General features: G+C 45.8%; 1 protein-coding gene across 1 annotated transcript in view; it reads right to left on the bottom strand.

Annotated features, from left to right (window-relative positions):
* Positions 1-21,086, bottom strand: part of LOC144799915 (acyl-coenzyme A diphosphatase NUDT19-like) — a 244,771-nt gene extending 223,685 nt beyond the window's left edge. The window contains exons 1-2 of the mRNA XM_078671532.1: positions 20,877-21,086; positions 4,149-4,518 (exon numbers count right to left, since the gene is read on the bottom strand). The gene's annotated coding sequence lies outside the window, so the exon portion shown is untranslated. The remainder of the gene's footprint in view (positions 1-4,148; positions 4,519-20,876) is intronic.
* Positions 21,087-21,308: the final 222 nt, after the last annotated feature.

Below are 21,308 nucleotides of genomic sequence, written 5' to 3'. Positions count from 1 at the left end.
ATAACCACAGGTCAATCGGAGTCGGAAAACGGAGGTTCTTGAAGGGCGACGAGGTCGTCCTTGCGAGAAAAAGAGCTACAGATCTCAAACTATGTCCCGAACATTATTAATCACATACCACGACATATGACTAATAGAGTAACTATTATCATTGTCTTTCAATTTTTTTAGATTCAGGTGCCACAGGCAATTTTTTTTATTTAAGTTTAACCCAGAAGTTAGGAATTTAGCGAATAACCAAAAAAGAACCGGAACCTGTAAGAGCTGTGGATGGCTCAGCTCTCTCTGCAGGACTCATTCATTTTCATTCTGCACCTTCAACCTTGGTGTGTGAAAAAGGTCACACTGAGCAGAATGTTTTCGATCTCATTGATACTCCAACATTTGGAGTAATACTTGGTATACTTTGCTTGGAAATACATAACGCAAAGATTGATTGGCTTAAAAGGACTGTAAGTTTGGATTCTGCATTTTGTAAAACACATTGTTATCAGGAAGCACAAGATCCCATTTTTCCTTTACAATGCGCAAGCACACTGGGGGCGGGCATGTCCCCATTACCAAAAGAATACCTAGATTTTGCAGATGTCTTTGACCCAGTGAAAGCTACGCAGTTACCACCCCGTATGGTGCATGATTGTAGGATTGACCTAATTCCCGGAGTTGCATTAACATGTAGTGGAATCTATGCATTCACAGAACCTGAGACAATGTACTTAAAAAAATACCTGGATGAATTATTAGAGATTGGCTTATTTAGATCTTCAACTTCCCCAGTCTCTTTTCCTCTTTTCTTTGTAACAAACAAATCTGGCGATCTCCGGGCTTGCATAGATTACCGCGCGGTCAATAAAGCTACAATAAACAAAAAATTTCTATCCGTTACCATTAATCCCAGTCCTGTTAGATCAAGTTAAAGGGTCGACTATGTACACCAAATTGGACCTTAGAGGAGCATATAATTTAATACGTGTCAAGGAAGGCAATGAATGGAAGACCGCTTTCTGCACCAAGTTTGGTCTTTTTGAATATACTGTCATACCGTTCGGATTATGTAATGCTCCAGTGGCATTCCAGTATTTCATAAATGAGGTTCTTCATGATTTCTTACACATCTGCGTAATAGTTTACATAAATGATATCTTAATCTTTTCCAAAACAGAGGAAGAACACATCCATCATGTGCAATCCATTCTACAGATCCTCAGAACATTCACTATACGCCAAAATAGAAAAATGTGTCTTCCATGCAAGATCAGTAGAGTTTCTTGGATATTTCCTATCCCCTGAAGGCATCAAGATGGATCCAAAAGAGATAGAAGCAATTCTTAATTGCCCATCCCCGACGTCTGTAAAAGAAGATCAGAGAATCCTTGGATTTGCTAACTTTTACAGGCGATTCATTGCAAATTTTTCTGGGATTGTTTCACCCATCATGCAATTATTAAAAAAGGGTCAGTTTTTCAAATGGACAGAAAATGCTGAAAAAGCTTTTTAGGAATTTAAAACTGCTTTTACAACAGCCCCAATCCTCTCTCACCTAGACCCTGACCAACCATTTTTTGTGGAAGCCAATGCCTCCCAAACAGCACTAGGAGGTGTTCTGTTGTAAAAATGCCTAACACAGGACATCTACATCCATTAGCATATTATTCACGCAAACTGCTTCCATCAGAACAAAAATTATACCATTGCAGAACGCGAACACCTAGCTATGAAAGCTGTGTTTACTGAATGGAGACGTCACCACCTTGGAGCGAAACAAACCATAACAATAATATTTAGATCATAAGAATCTACAGTTTTTTACTTCAGTAAAGGCTCTCACTCCTCGTCAAATGAGATGGGTACACTTTTTTAGTGAATTTGACTCTCTTATAACTTCCGGGACAGAAACAGATACTATGCAACACCTTGTCTCGAGTAAATGAAGGAGAAAATAAAGATAGATGTATTTCTCACAAAGCATTATATATACTCCCTAACAGGATCATAGCTCTAACACAAACCAATACCTTTCTGACAAATGTTAAAAAGGCATCTCAAACTATGGACAGTACAAAATGGTTACAAAAACCACAGCATTCAGAACCACAGAATTCAGATAAGGATGGCTATATTTTTCATAATAACAAATTATTCATACCACTGAATTCACAAAGATGACACATTCTAGCCTGTCACCACAATTCAACTATGGCTGGACATCCAGGTACACAAAAAAACCTAGAATTAAGTTTGAGACATTTTTTGTGGGACAACATCCAAAAAGATGTACTAAAATATGTTAAGACATGTCCTACTTGTGCTTGCAAACAATCATAACTCATAGCCCCGGCAGGGCTATTACACCCCTTACAAGTCCCAGCAGCACCTTGGCATACTATTACCGTCGATTTTATTACTGCCTTACCAAAATAACATAACTTTACTACCATAGTAGTAATTGTAGACTTGCTCTCCAAAATGAGTCATTTCATTCCTTTAAAGAAATTGCCCACAGCAATGGAATTCACTGACATTTTTATCCAGCATATATTAAAATTACATGGTCTTCGGAGAAAAATTATTTCCGATCGAGACCCCAATGCATCTCAAAATTCTGGAAAACTTTATGTTCACAACTAGGAATAGAAGTGGCGCTATCCTCTGCTTTTCATCCACAATCAGATGGCCAAACTGAAAAAGTCAATCAATATGTAGAACAAAGTCTACGCTGTTTAAGCTCCACCCTAACTTCCCGATGGGATCAGGCACTTACCTCTAGCTGAATTTGAATACAACAACAGAACTCATGCAGCCTTGGGATGCTCACCATTTTACTTTCTTACCGGTTTCCATCCAAGTTCAATTCCAATATTACCCCCATTAGATGTTAACCTCATGCCTTCTGTTTCAGAAAGATTCAATCAGTTACAAAAGATTCAAGAAAAGGAACAGAATAGTCTAGCAAAACACAAAATTACTGCAAAAATACAAGTTGATAAACATAGATCTCCCGAACCCACGTATAAAATTGGTATTTGGTTTGGGTATCCACCCAAAATATCCATTTAGATGGTCCTAAGAAATTACAACCACGATACATTGGACCATTTCCCATTAAACACATCCTGAATTCCGTTCCAATTCAATTGCAATTACGAGATGAGTACACAATACATCCTGTCTTCCATGTCCCTAATAAAACCATACCATTCACTAACTCGTAAAGACAATCCCCCCTACAGTCATAGTGAAAGATCATCATGAGTATAAAATATAACGTATCCTAGATGTAAAAAGAATACGAGGCAAATTATATTATTTACTTGATTGGAAAGGTTACGATGCCTCGCAAAGATCCCGGGAACCTGCTTCTAAGTTGAATGCCCCACTGCAAGTTCGCTGTTTTCATGCACTCCATCCTGACAAACCCCGTCCAGTAAGGCGACCTTTGTGGGGGGGCGGGATTGTTATGGGTATAGTTACAACCAATCATGCCCACCTTTCCCAGTATTAGTGTCATGGCATTGACAGTTATGAGCATCATAGAACTTTGAATGTAATAACAGAAAACATTGTACCAAGATAATGACAGCTCATTTTCTTTGTTGTACTAAATACTGTGCAAAAGATTGAAAAAACAGAGAGACATGTGCATATATCAGAGAAAACATAATCTTAGTGTGCAAAAACTAGTTGGTAATCTTCTTGCACATTTTGTTAGCTCTAAAACGTGTGAGGACAGGAGTATGATGATGAACCTGCTTGCTAGCAGACTTTTGCACGTGTTAACAGCTAAACATGAGGACACGGGTATGTTAATTCTATGGCAGGACCGGAGGCTTCTGATTATGCTTTCTCATTTCTTTACTGCGCAAACAGCAGCCAATGACAGTAAAACTACAATGGTAAAAAACAACATTTCCCATGAGGCTTTGAACCGCGCCTCCAATACTATAGCCAATCACAGTAGTAACAAACATATAAAGTATAGAGACACTAATCTGGCCTCCTCTTTCTTTGCTGCTCCGCAGCCCAGATAAGTGCTCTTTTACTTTATATGCTTGTACTGTTTCAGGGCAGGCCTCATGTTACAGATATCGCCCCTGGTGTGTTTGTTTTATTATATATGCTTATTTTGTGTATAATTGCACTGTTTTTACCGTCTTTTCGAGGATTATTGCGCTGTTGCGATTGTAAGAGTCGATACGCCGTTGACGGCGTTCTCTTCCCTCCTCACTTAGGAGCGGGGCTTCCCTGGCCCGCTCCGTGTCCCTTTTAGTTGTTCTTTGAGCGTGTGTTGCGCACGTAGGTCCCCGTTGTGACCCAGATTGCTGCTTGCGGCTGCGGCCGCTTTGCGCGAACAGTCTCGTTAAAATAAACCAAGTCTTGAACTCTCAACGGAGAGAAAAAACAGTTCCTGTAGGAATTCTCAACGGAGAATAATCCATAACCACGAAGGAATCATCTTCTGCCAGGAAGGTACAGTAGCTCAATCCAAAGAAGGCATTCAACTCTTGTTGGAATCATTTCCTGTAACAGAAAAAGAAGTTTGAGAAAAGGAGCCCACCACTACATTTCTCACTGGGTGGGTACAAAGTTGTTAAACAACATAACTTCAAACAACTCTACAGTTGCATAACTGTCCCAACGGGTGGGATAATCCTCGCCTCCGTGTCCTTAATAGAATCTAAAATTCTTGTCGCGATAGCTAGAAAATGTTGTATTCTATGGCAGGACCGGAGGCTTCTGATTATGCTGGTTCAAAGCTCATCAATCACAGCATCAGAAACATGAGGAATAGGTTTATAATAAAAAACTTTAAACATTGAATCAGAAGACCAATCAGCCGCTTTGAGGATGTCCTCTAAGCGGGAACCTAACACATTTCGCAATATCTTTCACAAAATTGTCACCAAACAATTGCCCTTCCGCCAAAGGACCCGGTTCTGAAGAAGCCAGCTCCACTAACTGTGGGTCAATCCGGAGCAAGACTGACTTCCGTCTTTCAGAAGCTAAGGCGCAGTTAGCGTTCCCCAGCATGCAGATGGCACGTTGCGCCCAGCCCGCTAGGACCTCAGGATGAATGGCGTCCCCAGTCTCTTGAGCTTGGAGGGCCAGTTCCAGAATCTTGGCCAACGGGCCCGAAAGGTCAAGGACCTTATCTTGGCACGCTCTGAGCGCGCGATGAATCCCTTTCTTGGGGTCTTTTTTATATTTCTTGAGGAATGTAGTCATGGAAGTGTCAATGTCGGGAGTGACAGATACTTTGTGGGCCAAATCGGGACGGGGGCATTCGGACTTCAGGCGTGCTCTCACCTCTTTGTCAAAACCTTTGCGGAGGTGAGTTTCCAGGTATTCCGCCACAGCAGGGGGGGGACCCAATCCGAAGATCTAGGATGTACAATGTCTGATGGGTCAAAAGAGAAGGGCGAAGGGGTGACAGGAGGAGAAGTATGCTTACGTTTCTTGGTGCGCTTACGAGGAGCAGCATGCGAGGAATCCGTATCAGTATCAGTGTTAGTAGTGGTATCATCCGGGGGGGGGTGGGGGTGGGGACGGGTTGGTAAGGTCTTGTCACCAGCAGAAGACTCTTTGGTTTTATATAGCTTATCATAAGACTGAGCGTGGGGCTAGGCCGGGTCAGTAGGCACCTTCTTTGGGGGGGGGGGGCGGGAATGGTCCTGGCCAGGAAGAGGGAGAGGCTTACCAGGGACTAACAGCTCCAGTTTCTTGGCTAAGGGAAGCAGGGCCGAGGAAAGGGCTTTATCAAGTTTAGCGTCAAGATTTTTGTCAAAAATATCCTCCATGGACTCTTCGTCGTAGTACTCATCATTGCCCTGGTCACCACTCGCAGTACCCTCCTCATCGCAGTATTCCATATCTGCCATACTCAGAGGGAATTGCCTAATTCCACTCTAAGTCCCCAGAGGGAATCACAATTGCCAGTATTTAGTTATGCAACACATTTATCGCACATTACAGCAACGTAGCTTTGCTTACATGTATTTGTAGTACAATGACATTCCCAGATGATGGTAATCACCACCACATATTCAATACTTGAGTCCTACGCACCAGATTCAGGGTAGCAAGTTTAAAGTTATAAGAATGGCTTTGTTACCTTGTTCTTAGTGGCTTATTACGTATCCTTTCTTTATTTCTTACTGTCAATAGTGTGGTCCATCATTCCGGTAGGAATGGCATTGGCACCTTATCTTTACGTTACATAGAATCTTAATTTTTGCTTATGTATTTCTGTACTGAACCTGTATTAACATAATCAAGAGTTTTTTGGACATTGCCTATTACGAATGATTCTAGAAGCATTGTTCCATATTTTCCGACCATCACCTGGAAGACAATGAGACCTGTACCTAGGTAGATTAAATTCTTTATTGTCATTTGTTTGTGTACTGTGCTTTTCTATAAAAATCCAAATATTTGCAACACAAAAAAGCAAATGTTAAAATCCCAGAATACTAGTTCTATAAAGTCAGTAATTACTTAGGGAGCCACGACATGGGGCCCCTTGGCAGCTGTCGGGTCCGAAGAGTAGAACTCCGAAAGTCGGGACGTGAGCCGCATATTTCAGGGTTGCGTAGGCAGAGGAATCGGGCTGAAGGACCGGGCAGAAGAGGCGGTGCCAAGGAGGGGGGGGTACGGGGGGATTGGTAAGCAATTAAATACCTGTGTGGGCAGCAGGCCTGGAGACGCTCGATCCGGTCTGTGTCTGGCCAAGGTCGAGCGGGAACCTGCAGCGAAAAGTAACATAGTAGAAAGACTTGCAGGGCCTCCGGTGAAGAACAGAGTTCACGATGTATCCGTGATTCCGAGCGATATGTCTGACCAGTGACCTTGGTCAGTGTCAGAACAAGTCTACAAAGTGGTGAGTGGTGGAAGGTAACTTAATGAAAGGCGAGACCTATTGCATTTTTAAAGCACACAGTCAACAGTTTACTTGATGTTATTCATATGTGGGAATAATTGGCTGCACTCATGTGTCTGTTTTTATGTTTACTAAGTAAGGGTGCCTATGTCGCACAGTTTTGAGTATAATTTGTCTGTATATAAGGTTTGACGATATTTGCGCCTGTTTGTCCTTGTTTGAATCGGTTTCTACAACAATGGGCTGCCTAGCCAGGTGCGTTTGCACCATGGTGGTACAGACCTGTGGCTTTGCAGTTGTATGGATGTGGGCTTTTTAATCACAACTCTTGTGCAAGATACAATATTTTTGACTACCACTTATCTGCCCCATCCTGGGTACTAGAGGGGACTAGAATGCCTCTATAAGTGATATATGCACACTAGGTACTGTAAGTCTTGGTGACAGTTATCCTACCAATTTGATAGGCTGTGACTGATTTCATAGTATGTGCGACAACAATGGCAATTATCTGTATTATCTCTGGGACTGCACAGACATTAAGTGACAACATACTGCCTTATACTCATCAGGTGTTACACCGTCGACTGAAGGTGGTACACGTTTCATATGGACATAGAACTCCTAATTCCATAAAGGTCTATGGTCGTGTTTAGGTAAGAAACAGTGCATCTTAATGATTCTTGCATGGCACAATTAGTTGGCCAAACATACTGGTTGGCATTGGAGACCAATGTTTTCATTGGTTAGTGGGTCGATCTCTTTATAATATTGCTTCTGTTTCTTCTATTTTTTGCACTTTGGATGTATATAGTGATATAAAGTTAATGGTAGATTCCTCCTCCATCTCTTTCCCTCCTATTCTTGTTTTTGGCACTCCTGGAATTCACATTTTCCCCACTAGAGAAGCGTGACCACCGTTTGTTTTTGTTGGTTTCCCATTATCCGGCTTAGGGCACCTTGTAAATAAGGATTTCTGCACCTTTATCACATTTGGGTGTAGGTTTTATTTTGGTTCTCCTCTTCTACATTTTTTAAACCGAGTTTGTCTTCACATGCAAACATTTTTTGGTTTCTTCTTGGTGCTAGCTGCTGGTACTTTCTGACTTTGGTGATTTTCTGGTCTCCAGTACGATGGATGTACTGTCTCCAGTACACGTAGTGCGTACCGTTACTTTTATAATTGTACATACGGATTTTGTAGTGTGATCAATACATTTTGACTGGATATTTATTGTCACTTGCAGCCTTGAGAAAGTCCTTTAGGACGAAACACGTGTCAGCTGCCTGTTTCGTATGCTATGAAAACCATAATTTTGAAATAAAGGATACATTAAGAAAAATCAAGATTGCTATATGGACTTCTTATCTACTTGAGTGACTAACAGTCAGTTACACTATATTGGACTTTGTTTTGTGCCTCAGCATTTGTGTTACTTACTAAACAAAACTGGCAGCACCATAAGTCACAACACCAACCAGAACAAGGCAAGATCACCTGGGTGGGCGTGTCTACAGAGGCAGGGTCTTTATATACCTTTAGAAAGCAAGCTCACCTGTGATTCACCAGGCTCTGACACAGGCTGGGCGTGTCTACAGAGGCAGGTCCTTTAATCTACCTGTAGAAAGCAAGATCACCTGTGCTTCACCAGGCTCTGACACAGGCTGGGCGTGTCCACAGAGGCAGGGCCTTTAATCTACCTGTAGAAAGCAAGATCACCTGTGCTTCACCAGGCTCTGACACAGGCTGGGCGTGTCCACAGAGGCAGGGCCTTTAATCTACCTATAGAAAGGAAGATCTCATGTGCTTCACCAAGCTCTGACACAGGCTGAGGGTGTGTACAGAGGCAGGGCCTTAAATCTACCTATAGATAGCAAGATCGCCTCTGCTTCACCAGGCTCTGACACAGGCTGGGTGTGTCCACAGAGGCAGGGCCTTTAATCTACCTATAGAAAGCCAGATCGCCTGTGCTTCACCAGGCTCTGACACAGGCTGGGCATGCCCTTCATTTGGTGCATGCTTAGTTATGCAATACTAAAGGTTCGAATTGGGTTTGGGTGGTTGACGGAGGCCGGGGGATGAAAGCTAGTCGTTGTCTTCAAAAACTCATCTTACTTCCTCACCCCAACTGAGAGATCACCTTTATTACAAAAAAACATGTCTCAGATGTGTGTATTTCACCTTTGCCTCTCACGGTGAACATTCTGCTCTTTTGAGGGGCTCTATGCATGTATTGGGGCTCTGTGGTGACGCAGACAACTGATATAACGAACTCCCTCATTTTTTCAAAACAGTACAAGCTGCGAATGAACACCGACAAATGCATCACCATTTATTGGTGCAGGGAGGTGTGCATGTGTACTGGGGATGGGTGTGAGATGGACGCGGGGGTGGAACGCACATGTCTGAACACAGGGAAAAATTCTCTCTGCTCCCAGACGTCGATGTGATTAGAGTGCACTTAGGGGCTTATTTACAAGCCCCTTGCGCCACTTTTGTGTCACTTTTAACATGGGAAAAGTGACGCAAAAGTGGCACAAGGGGCTTGTAAATCTGCCCCTTAGAGTCCAAGGAGTCTGTTACTGGAAGAAGCACAAGCAGGCAAAGAGAAGGGTTGAGTGGAAAGAGGGAGATGTGGGATGCTGATTTGACCTATGGGAGGAAGGGGCGAAGAGGGGGGTTGACTAGAGAGGAGGGTGAGCCATGAGTGAAGAGGGCAGGAGTAGAATGTGGGGATAGTGGAGTTCAGAGGTGCCTGTGGAAATGTGGGTGCTCTGTGAGGAGGGTGGGTTGTAAGTGAGGATGGTAGGGGATAGAAATGTGAGAATAGTGTGGTGTGGTAGCGGGGGTCTGTGAGGGGGGTGGTCTGCCAGTAGGCAGCAGTGGTAGGCCTTGAGGACGGGTGGTGATTAGGGTGGGTGAGAGAGGGTAGAGTGTGTAGGCGGTGAGTTGTCTGGAGGATGAGCTGTCAGAAGTGTGTGGTGAGCTGTGAGTGAGGAGGGAATGGTGGCCTGTGAAGGGAGTGGTAGCTGTGTGTGGGCAGGGTTAGCTATGGGTGAGGAGTGGGAGGGTGGGAGGTGCGGAGGGGGCTTGTTGGAGAGGTTGCCAGTGAGGTGGTCTGTGGTGCTCACAGGGATGCCGGCAGTCAGGAGTCATACAGGGAGGTGTTCGGGCTTCCCTGGGAGGGGTGAGCTGTCAGTGACAGCGGAGAGCAGAGCAGTGACGGAGGAGAGACAGAGCTGTCACCGAGGAGGGGCTGAGTGGAAGGGACTCGGCTCTCACAGGATGCGCGGGCTCCCTTGGCTGTGGAAGAGCCTGTGACTCCTCAACTCGGGGCTTCGCAGCGCCTTCTATGTTTTTTTTATGACTCGACTGCAACCTTCCTGCTGAACGAGGTGGTGCAAACCTGAGGGCATATTTTCTAGCCCCCTGCACCAGTAGTGCGTCACTTTTTGAGACACACCAGTGTGGTGCCCATATTTACAAGGACACATAAAGCCACCCTGCGTGGCTTTTTATGTCCTTGTAAATATTGCCCCTTTATATGCAACACTTTGCATGAAAGGAGTGTGCCACGGGTGTTGCTGTGGGTGTTCTCATGCAACAGCCATGGTTTCCACCACATTTCCAGATTTACAAGAAATTGTAAACCTGGGAATGCATTTATAAGGCTATGCCTCCCCAGGGGAGGCGTAGGGATGCACAACTAGGAGAATTGTTTTCATTTCCACTCGTTTTTTTCTCTCTTTCAATGCATTCTGCATTTCTGCAGCACACATAGGAAGAGGGAAACACCTCTTGTGATTGTTCTTGAGCAGGAAGGTGTCCCTTCCTGGATAAAATCAATCAGTCCCGCAAGCGCAGGCACCCTTGCACCATGGTAAAGGTCAGGAATGCACTATATAGATATTGTGCAGTCCTGCCCTTTTTCTCTTCCCGTAGGACAGCAGAGCAGGAAGGCGTGTGGCGCTTCCCTGCGGCAAAAACACTCATTAATGAGGTCCATGCAAATTAGAAGATAACAAAGTATCAGTCCTAATTGCACCTCCTTACAACTCGCTTGTGTAGGTGTATGATTTGGACGCACTCCTATGTTTAAGAAACGGTGTAAATAAGCGAATTCTGATGAATACATGTGTGTTGCGTGGTAACACCCACAGCAAAATCCATGAAACATTCCTTTCATGCAAAGTGCGGTGACAAAAGGGACCACGGGCCTCATATAGTAATCCTGCTGCACTGCCCTACGTCCAAAGAAAAGAAAGGGAATGTGCCATATCTATTTGATACAGGGCATTCCTGTCTCTTGCCCCAGCCCCAGTTCACGATGGGCTGCTTTGCATCCCACGCTGGCACATTTGCACCATGGTGCAAGTGTGCCTGTGTTGGTGCATAGCATCCAATTATGCACAAATGCAGGGAAGAGGTCAGGAAAACCTTAGATTGTGAATATGACGTATCACTTTTGCAGTAACGCAGCACGTCACTGCATAGCTTTTTTTAAATTAACGTCTATGGTAGTCAGATACTTGTAGATCTGGTTGCCATGTTGTACATTTAATGATAGGAGGCAGTTGGCCTAATGTGGCGTGGACTGGTGTTAAACATTAGACATGGCAGGTAGGGACATGATAGAGCTGGTTTGGCCTGTGCAATGTGTGATTGGCCTGTGTCATTTACTTTATGTGGAGATAGATGGAACAAACCCTGAACCTAAAGTATGAAGATGCACACAGCACACTGGGGCACAGGTGCATATCTGGCTGTAATCAACCCCATGACCCATGACAAACATTTGAGCTTGTTGTGACTTACCTAATGATCCTTGTTGGTTCTCATGTGCTGCATTGTCCTGTTTGGAGACTACACTCACCAACTCCTCTGGTACGACTGCTGCCACCCGCTCCCCCAGGGCATCCAACAACTGGTCTGCTATGCTTTTTCCTCCATTCTGCAATGGTACCTTGTGGCTTGACCCTAATTTGGCTTTTGTTCTACACTTATAATTGCTCCAGCGTTATTTGCAGTCGGTAACTGTCCTCTTTGCTTGGCCGACACAGTACATTTTCTGCACGATGAACTGCCCTATTGCCCTTTTTAAGTCTCGCCTAGCGACTCAGCACATGCGCTGCTCCCCTTGGCGAGATCTATTGTCGTCAGTTTTTCGGCAGAAGGGGGACAGGACATGTGCAAGCGCCCAGAAGACAGAACATGTGCCCTTGAGGGACATCGTTTGGAAGCGAGATAGGAGCGGTTTACTGTCCCAGAAGGTGAGTGTTGGTTAGGAATAAGTCTGTAGTACTAACGACCTTTTGTACTGCTCGCCATTATCGTGGTTCGATATAGGTAGTAATCACTGTCACAGTCATCAATCAATCAATCATGGGCATTTATATAGCGCACTACTTACCCGGAGGGTCTCAAGGCGCTTGGGGGGGGGGAGGGGGTGCTGCTACTGCTCGAACAGCCAGGTCTTGAGCTTCTTCCTGAAGGAGAGGTGGTCTTGGGTCAGGCGCAGGTCGGGAGGGAGGGAGTTCCAGGTCTTGGCGGCCAGGTGAGAGAAGGACCTTCCTCCTGTTGTCGATCTTCGGATGCGGGGGACGGCGGCGAGGGCGTGACTGGCTGATCGGAGGTGGCGTTTGGGAGCGTAGAAGTTGATGCGGTTGTTGAGGTAGCTCGGGCCTTGGTCGTGTAGGGCTTTGTGTGCGTGGGTGAGGAGACGGAAGGTGATTCTCTTGTTGACGGGGAGCCAGTGCAGGTCTCAGATGTCCGGAGATGTGGCTGCGTCGGGGGATGTCGAGGATGAGTCTGGCTGAGGCGTTCTGGATCCGCTGGAGTCTCTTCTGGAGCTTGGCGGTGGTTCCGGCGTAGAGGGCGTTGCCGTAGTCCAGTCGGCTGGTGACGAGGGCCTGGGTGACCGTCTTCCTGGTCTCGGTGGGGATCCACCGGAAGATCTTTCGTAGCATGCGCAGGATGTTGAAGCATGACGAGGAGACGGCGTTGACTTGTCTGGTCATGGAGAGGGAGGAGTCCAGGATGAAGCCCAGGTTGCGTGCGTGGTCTGTCGGTGTGGGTGCGGTGCCCAGGGCGGGGGGCCACCAGGAGTCGTCCCAGGCGGAGGGCGAGGAGCCCAGGATGAGGACTTCCGTCTTGTCTGAGTTCAGTTTCAGGCGGCTGGTCGTCATCCATTCGGCTACATCTTTCATCCCTTTGTGAAGGTTGGCTCTGGAAGCGGCGGGGTCGTTGGTCAGTGAGAGGATCAGCTGGGTGTCATCGGCGTAGGAGATGATGTTCAGGTTGTGTTGGCGTGCGATGGCCGCGAGGGGGCTCATGTAGACGTTGAAGAGGGTGGGGCTCAGCGAGGATCCTTGAGGGACGCCGCAGATGACTTCGGTGGCCTCTGACTTGTACGGTGGTAGGCGGACTCTCTGTGTTCTTCCGTCGAGGAAGGAGACGATCCATTCCAGTGCCTTCTCCTGAATTCCGACGTTGCTGAGGCGCTGCACTAGGGTGCGGTGGCAGACAGTGTCGAATGCCGCGGAGAGGTCTAGGAGGATGAGGGCCGCTGTTTCTCCGTTGTCCATCAGGGCTCGGATGTCATCGGTGGCAACGATCAGGGCGGTCTCGGTGCTGTGGTTGGCTCGGAAGCCAGACTGTGAGGGGTCGAGGGATCCATTCGTCTCGAGGAAGGCGGCCAGCTGTTTGTTGACGGTCTTCTCGATGACTTTGGCTGGAAACGGGAGGAGCGAGATGGGGCGGTAGTTCTTGAGTTCGGTGGGGTCCGCTGTTGGTTTCTTAAGTAGAGCGCTGAGTTCGGCGTGCTTCCAGCTCTCCGGGAAGGTGGCGGTGTCGAAGGAGGTGTTGATGATGTCCCGCAGGTGGGGTGCGATGACAGCGTCGGCCTTGTTGAAGACGTGGTGAGGGCAGGGGTCGTTCGGAGATCCGGAGTGGATGGAGTTCATCATGCGGGCGGTGTCATCGGTGCTGATCGGAGTCCAGGCGCGGAGGGTGGTGGTGGGTGGCGTTGCTGCGGTCGTTGTGTGCGATGGTTGACTACTGAAGCTGTTGTGTATGTCCGCGATCTTGTTGTGTACATTGGACCGACATCTTGGCCCTAGTCACAGGTTGTTTTCAGTCTTTCCGTATCAGAACACCGGATGTATGTTAAAAGACAGATTGCTCTGCTCTTTTCCCAAGTCATAGGCTATTCTATATAGTTATTTAAAGTAATGTGTCCAATAGCTTACATTGTTTTGAGCTCTCGCCCTTATTTGCGCACGTTGAATGGTCAATTGGCTCGTTCTTGATTGGTTGAGGCCATTGAATTAATCTCCGAGACTTTGATTGCTTTGGGCCACAATTTCTCGTGCCCTTCTGCCTATCAGTATTGCATTGCTTAGAAATTAGAGGCTTTTTTAACATCGTATAATTCTATAAGTTCGTTTTTATTCGGTTTAAGCTATAACAGCGGCCCTTCTACATGCTTGATGAGAATTCATGTGGACCAGATTTAGGCCGTTATTACAACATTTTTAGAGCTGAGAATTCTAGAACATATCATTTGTACTCTTATTTTTGTCTTATTTTGCATAGGCCTCTAATCGTCTTAGGAAAGAGCATCGTACCAGGAACTTCGCCGATGCCTATACATATACTATATCTAGAAAATAGAGTTTTTAGATTTGAGGTTAGTAATACTGTTACTCTTTTCTTGATATTTGGAATTTATGCAGAGATGAGCTCCAATCTAGTTTAATTGTAACATCTTCTAATCGATATTGTTATGACATCTGTTTCATACCCCGGCTAAACATTGTGAGAGAATGTTTATAGCGAACACCACAGGCCCACATAATCTTGATTTGCTCCTCTCTTGTTTTTTCTCTCGTTGAATAGGTCTTTGACTGTTTCCTTTAATCACACTACATTAGCGGGTCTATTTCCGCGATGGCAAATATACCAGACCGCTTGACCAAATAAGAGAGGTCAGTATCATGGTGTTTGCAGTCTTATACAATGAAATTACTCTGACCTAGTATAGTTCCAAGTAGCCATTATAATTATTTCAAATATTTAAAAAACATTTTTTCTTTTTTCTTTTCTTTTTGACATACCAGTTAGCATATCATCCCCAACATATGAGGAACGGTCTCGATGTCCCTCTAACATTATCAAGGTCTACACTTCAGTGAAAGGTAATATGACACTCTTGCTTGGGTGGGGGCTAGCCTGGAGTAGGCTCCATGTAATATAGCCATATTTCGTATTTCTCCTTATTTTTAGGTAATCAGGCGTAATTCATGCCACGATGTCAATTACCATAGAGTGAAGCCTATAGCCCAAATTCAGGTAAGAACAGGCCGTAGTCCCTCTCTCAGTGGATTCAGACTGGCCTCTCTGTATCCAGTTTGTAGACATTAACATGGTTCTTGAAAAACACATAGGTTAGATATATTGGATATACTCGCCATAGGTTTCTGTTACTTTACACGAAGATTAAGTCTTTTGTGTAGCTCATCTAGGGTAACATGGCACCAGTTAACATGTCGTAATGTGGATCTAGAGCCTAGTAAATATAGGTAGATGAATCTACTTTTCTACAGGGATATTCTTATATATGTGACAACTGCTTTTTTATGTAGATACACTTTTGAATCAGAAGATAAAGCTGACGTTGTCACATAGAAAATAGAAGTAGTTAACATTGGGTGAGTATTCCCTATTAATATACAGGGCGAACTTTTTAAGTCAACTTGAGATTTCCTTTAACAGGTTAATTCACCTTCTTTTATCTCTTGAAAGGTAAAGTTCAAATTTGCTCTTGTAATTATGTCAACTCTAATTGGTTCTTCTATAGCACTTTATATTTGTGGACACTCTCATGGTTGTAGATAAAGTTCAAATGATCAAAAGAATCTTTAAGTATCAAAAATATTTTTCAATTTCAGGTGCTAGTTTGTTCATATACATGTCTAGCCGTATAGTTGCAAACTCACTTGGACCTTATGTGATTGGATTTTTCGACCATTAATTTCGAAATGTTTATTAAACACAGTTCTCCCCCCTTTCTCTTTAGTAACCACTGTTAAAGAATACCCTGACAAAGGCTCTGCCGAAACACGTTGCTAGACGACTATCTTGACCAATGTTCAGAGATTGGATTTTATGATATCATCTTGTTTCCAACTCTTGTATCTACATATCAAATCGAATGGAGTGCCTAATAATTTACAAATTATATTTGAAGTACGGTTGTAGATTAAAGTAGGGTCTCCCGTTGTGTATTATTCGGTGGTTAGATTTTTTAGGTATAATCATGTTCTGATCCAATATTGTGTATATACTGTTTTTCTTATGTAAATAATTGTTTTGTATGTCAAATGTTTTGAAAATGAATTTAATAAGATATAAAAAATAATAAATCAAAAATATATTTTTCATATATTCTTCTGTGTATTTGGATTGAATAATAGGTCGCCAGGTCATGAGTTTCAGCCAAAAATATACAGCACTGAACCTGGTGCAGCTTGTTTTCCAATAATACTGTTTTCCTTGACAGGGTTGTATCCATGAGTCAGGGGCCCCGTTGTCTTTTCCAAAGGACAGAACATGTGCACGCATACGACTGAAGGCGTTAGCATAAAAGACAGCAGGCGTGCGAGGACAGGAGATGTCCTTAGGACTTCAGATTACACCTGGACGAAACTCTGCAACATATATCCTGGAACTTCGAAATTCCATTTCGACTAGAAGATGGAAGAATCTCCCTTGAGGTCAAGGAGTGACTACCCAAAGCATTTGCCGGTCTGCATTTCCGAAGCTCCTGCCGGACTCCGAAGTATTTGCGACTCTGGTTATGGACTTGCAGGCTTCTCAGAGGCCGACACGAGATCCCAGCAATGCTGAGACCCGCAGCCCTCACCAGTGACCTAGAACCGGATCTCCTGGACACTGTGAACATTTGCTAGTGCATCAACTTCCAGAGCCTTCTTAAAGTTGTGCATTGGGCTACTTATAGTCTAAGCCCCGAGCACCATCTGCACCCAAGATTGTGGGCCTACACTTCACGAGTGTTCCTTGAGCCCGCTTCTAGCATTACTGCTTGAGGCCCCTTTGTGATCCCTGGTCCGTCGACTAGTGGGTCCCCACAAAGGTAACTCTTCTGTTTCCTGTGCTTCCCTGGTTGCTCCAGACGTGCCCTGACTTCCTACCAAGAGGTGAGTCCATCAGACCTTGCTGGTCTGCACCGGAGCCAATCACTGCTTTCTACATGGTGTTGCCAAGGCTTGTTGGGTCCAATCCAGGCACCAACACTGTATCACTCAATATCCTTTGTGGGACAGCTCGAATCTAGCTCCTGGTTGTCGTCGACATCTCCAGGACCTCGTGGCTGAAGAGTCAAGCTGCACCTTCTTCACCTGAAATCACCTGACATCGGTCAGCATCCGTCCATCATCCTCCTGGTCACTGGCTAGTGACCCAGACTCTGTCCCCTCTGCTTTCAGGCTCCTCACATCTCCGTTCCAGGCTTGGATCTCTTCGAACACTTTCCCCTTGGACGTCAGCAGCACTTTGCAGCAGATCGCCATTGAAAACAACGACGAAACCAGACACGAAAAGACACCCATGCACCCGGCTTCCCTGGGCGAGGTAACTCGAGTACTCCAGTGCTCCCATGGGTGTTGGCTCTAGAACCCCTTAAGTCTCAAGGGGTTTTCTCCAAGTCCTCCTTGAAGTGTCCCTTTTCTTTAAATTTCAAACCGCACCTTTCCCCGTTGAAGTCTACGGCGATCCGCGACTGTGTTTAGACACTGCTCGCGTCCCCTGTGTCACTACCTTGGGTGGTTCCTTGTGGCCCCAGCACTTCTACAGGCTCTAGGCCTTATGTCTAGTTAAGTTGTGGTTCTTAGACCACTTTCTTAATATATGGTTTAGTACGCCCCTAGGGCTCAACACATATTGTGCTAATTTACTGTGTGCTAATAAGTTTACTGTATGTAATTTTGCCTCTAGTCTCATAAAGAGACTAGTGGGATGTGTTTAGAATAAATACATATAGTTTATATATATACCTGGTGTGTTTCTCCTTTCAATTGGTCATTCATGAGATTATAGACTGGTAAAACAAGCTGCTTTACATTCCTCCAAAGACTTAGCCTGAAGGCTGCTCTCCACAGCTACCACTAGGATAGCTTTCAATAAAGATTGTCTTTAACCTACCATCAATAAGGGTCGTTTGTACTGGTGCAAGGTGCCCACTAGAATAGTGGACAGCATATGCCAGGCCAACTTCTCACATTGGTGTACAGGGTGTGGGATTCCAGCTTGCCATTGTTTTACCAGATAATCTCAAGTGATTGACTAACTGAAAACCACTAAAGGTACCAGAGGTACATATAATACAAGCTTAAATACAGTAAGTTCTACTGAACTTAGAGTTATGTGTCAAGAGTTTAGCACACTCTTTCTACAACTGAAGAGAGTTTAGTAGGCCACACTAGAGTAGTTAGGTGAATACACCACACCACACTAGTAATGTCTTCAGGGCCAGAACCAGTGGGTCCCTGCCAGATGTCAGTATGTGACAGGCATCCACGTATGACACATTCCCATCCTTATAATTGAGTGCCTTGTGTACTATGAGGAAACTGAAGACAGGCAAAAGTGCCAACACCCAACGCCTCAAGGAGGTATTACTGCTAGATGATCATAGAAAGGCTTCAGAGCCTGCAGGGGTAGGCAGTGGGGTTGGATGAGCAGAAGAGGAAGGGCCCAGTGGTATAAACCACCAGGACTCTTATGCTGACCAGGGAGGTGACAATGACCTTGACCTGGACAATGCAGCTCCTCTTGGAAATGAGGATGGCCAGGAAGGCCCTATCTTTGTTCCCCCTGGAAGGGTTGGAGGTACACCTAGAAGGCCCAGATCTCCTTTTGTGGAGTCTGACAATTCTGGTGTATCTATAGGACCTCTGTCTCTTCTCATAGGAGGGAATCCTCCCAGGTGAAGAGAGAAAAGCAGATCAAGTTTGAGGAAGCCCAGCTGAGAATTAGAAGACAGCAGGTAGCCTTAGAAAGGGAGTCCCTAGAGCTTGAAAGAGGTAGAAAAAAGATGGGTCTAGAGTCCCATGGTGGCAGCAACTTCCCTAGTGGTAGAGAAAGATCTCATGACCATAGGAAGTTAAACAAGAGTGTCCCTCCCTACCAGAGTGGGGATGACATCAACAAATGGATAACTGCACTGGAAAGGGCCTGCAAAGTTCAGAAGGTCCCCCAGGAGCAGTGAGCAGCTATTTTGGGGCTCTCCTTTGCAGACAAAGGTAGAGATGAGGTCCTCACTGTTAGAGAAGAGGATACTGATGATTATACAGTCCTGAAGAGTGCTCTGATTGAAGGGTTTGGCCTAACCACTGAACAATACAGGATAAAGTTCAGAGATACCGAAACGGCTCAGACTCAGGACTGGGTTGACTTTGTTGATTGTGCTACTAAGGCTCTGGAATGATGGTTACTTGGCAGTAAGGTGTATGATTATACAGGATTGTACAACTTAATTATGAGGGAGCAGATCCTTAATAACTGTCAAAAGCAGCTGTTGCATCAGCACCTGGTAGACTCTGATCTAACCTCTCCCCAAGAATTGCAAAATAAGGCAGACAAATGGGCCAGAACCAGGGTGAAGCAGAAGGTACAGAACCAAGTTGGTGACCAGAAGAAGCAGGATTCTAATAAGGGTGGGGAAAAGGGTAAAGACCAGAAGTCTTCTCAAGGTCACTCGCGACACCGATTGGGTTGATTGCCCAAACAGAACTGATATTGGGACAATTGAAACCTACATGGTCCACGATTTAACTCGGGCGCTATGAGACGTTCTTGAACAAGGACCGGTGGACAGCGAGTCACCAGACAGTCAATGAAATATTGATGGATTTGAGACAAAGGCACTGTTAGAAATGGGGTAGCATTTCTACGGGGGGTAGCATGGTGCGGAGCGGGCAGGCCAAACTCCTGAGGACATGTGTGAAGCATCCACGCAGTACTCACAGACGACACATCAGGAACACCACAAAAAGAGACACAACACCAGTTCAGATAGAAAAGAATAACTTTTGTATTGTCCCAAATATGCAAAAGCCAACACAGTAATCACAATGCTGCGCCAACTGGCGCCAGGGCAATATTTACAAGGGGGATTATTTACAGGGTAACTGAAAAAGATAAGTCCATAAGTTTCCAGGCTGTAGGGAAAAAACATAAAGCAACATCACATGGCATAGAACTTCGGTAGACATAAATCCTGGGTCCTTAGACAGAAATGATATTGGGGCCCAGGAGCATCAGGCCTAACCTAGAGCAGCCTACTAGGCCTTACAAAAGCAGAAGTAGCCTTAACCGTGGGCATCACCCTTAGCAGTAGGCATTCAGCATAAAATAAAACATTAGGTATACCAACACAGCATGACTTGCATTAGCATCAGGCATAGACCTAAATCATGAGGGCAGTGACACAATGCGCATAGGTCTCCTCCTTAGCAGAAACCTCAGGTAATGCTTCTTCAGATAGACATATGCAATGATATTCCTTTAGCAAACCATCTACATTTCATTCTGTGGGCCTACATCAGCAGGGCCAATAAAAACCGTATTGCATAGGACACTTCAGCACCTGTACCCCTACTTATATGGCACCTCGAGGACAGGGACCCGGCTGGCAGAAAGCATTCCCCTAACCCGGGGTCACTGTGATCCCAACACAATCAGCATTTACCGTTCATGCCCAGTTCAGGGGCCTTAGTTCCTTTTAGGCCTTCCTCAGCTTAACAGGGGCCAACGGGGCCCGACAACAGTACCAGCAGGGGCAGGGCGGCCTCAGGAATCCTTGAAGGCGTCCCCTGCAGCCCCTCTGCAACAAAACACTGGTCCCGGGGTCGGGTACCGACAGTGTGCCCCGACTCCAGCCCCCACCCCCCCCCATCAGGTAAAAGCAGAGCCCTCACTCACCGGGCTACTTCTGCTCTCCTCCTCGGTCTCCTCTGGACGTGCGGGGCTCTCCTCTTCCACGGATGAGCCACGCCAGCAGCAGCGCCTCACTTGCGGCTCCTCCAGGCGTCTCACCCTGCCCTCCTGAAGCTTGGGCCCACACACAGGCTAGCGGCGGTCGCTGGGGAGGGGGCGTACAGCGTTGCCTCCTCCGGTCTTCACCCGGGCCCCCTCCTGGGACCCGGGGCTTCCGTCGGCTGCATGAGGCTCCAGACAGTTCCTGGGCCTCAGGGCAAATCCGGGCCCGGTAGTCGGGAGGTGCGGCGCCATCTGCCAATCCCAGCGTGGCTGGCTTGGGGCGCGGCCGCGAAGGCCAATAGCGGTGCGGCAAGGAAGGGGGGCGCGGCCGATGACGCGGCCGGCGCCCCTGTCAGGTGACAAAGGGAGTACTGG

The sequence above is a fragment of the Lissotriton helveticus genome, chromosome 12 (genome assembly GCF_964261635.1).
Source record: "Lissotriton helveticus chromosome 12, aLisHel1.1, whole genome shotgun sequence".
Classification (NCBI taxonomy): Eukaryota; Metazoa; Chordata; class Amphibia; order Caudata; family Salamandridae; genus Lissotriton; species Lissotriton helveticus.
This window is presented reverse-complemented; position numbering and strand designations above follow the sequence as displayed.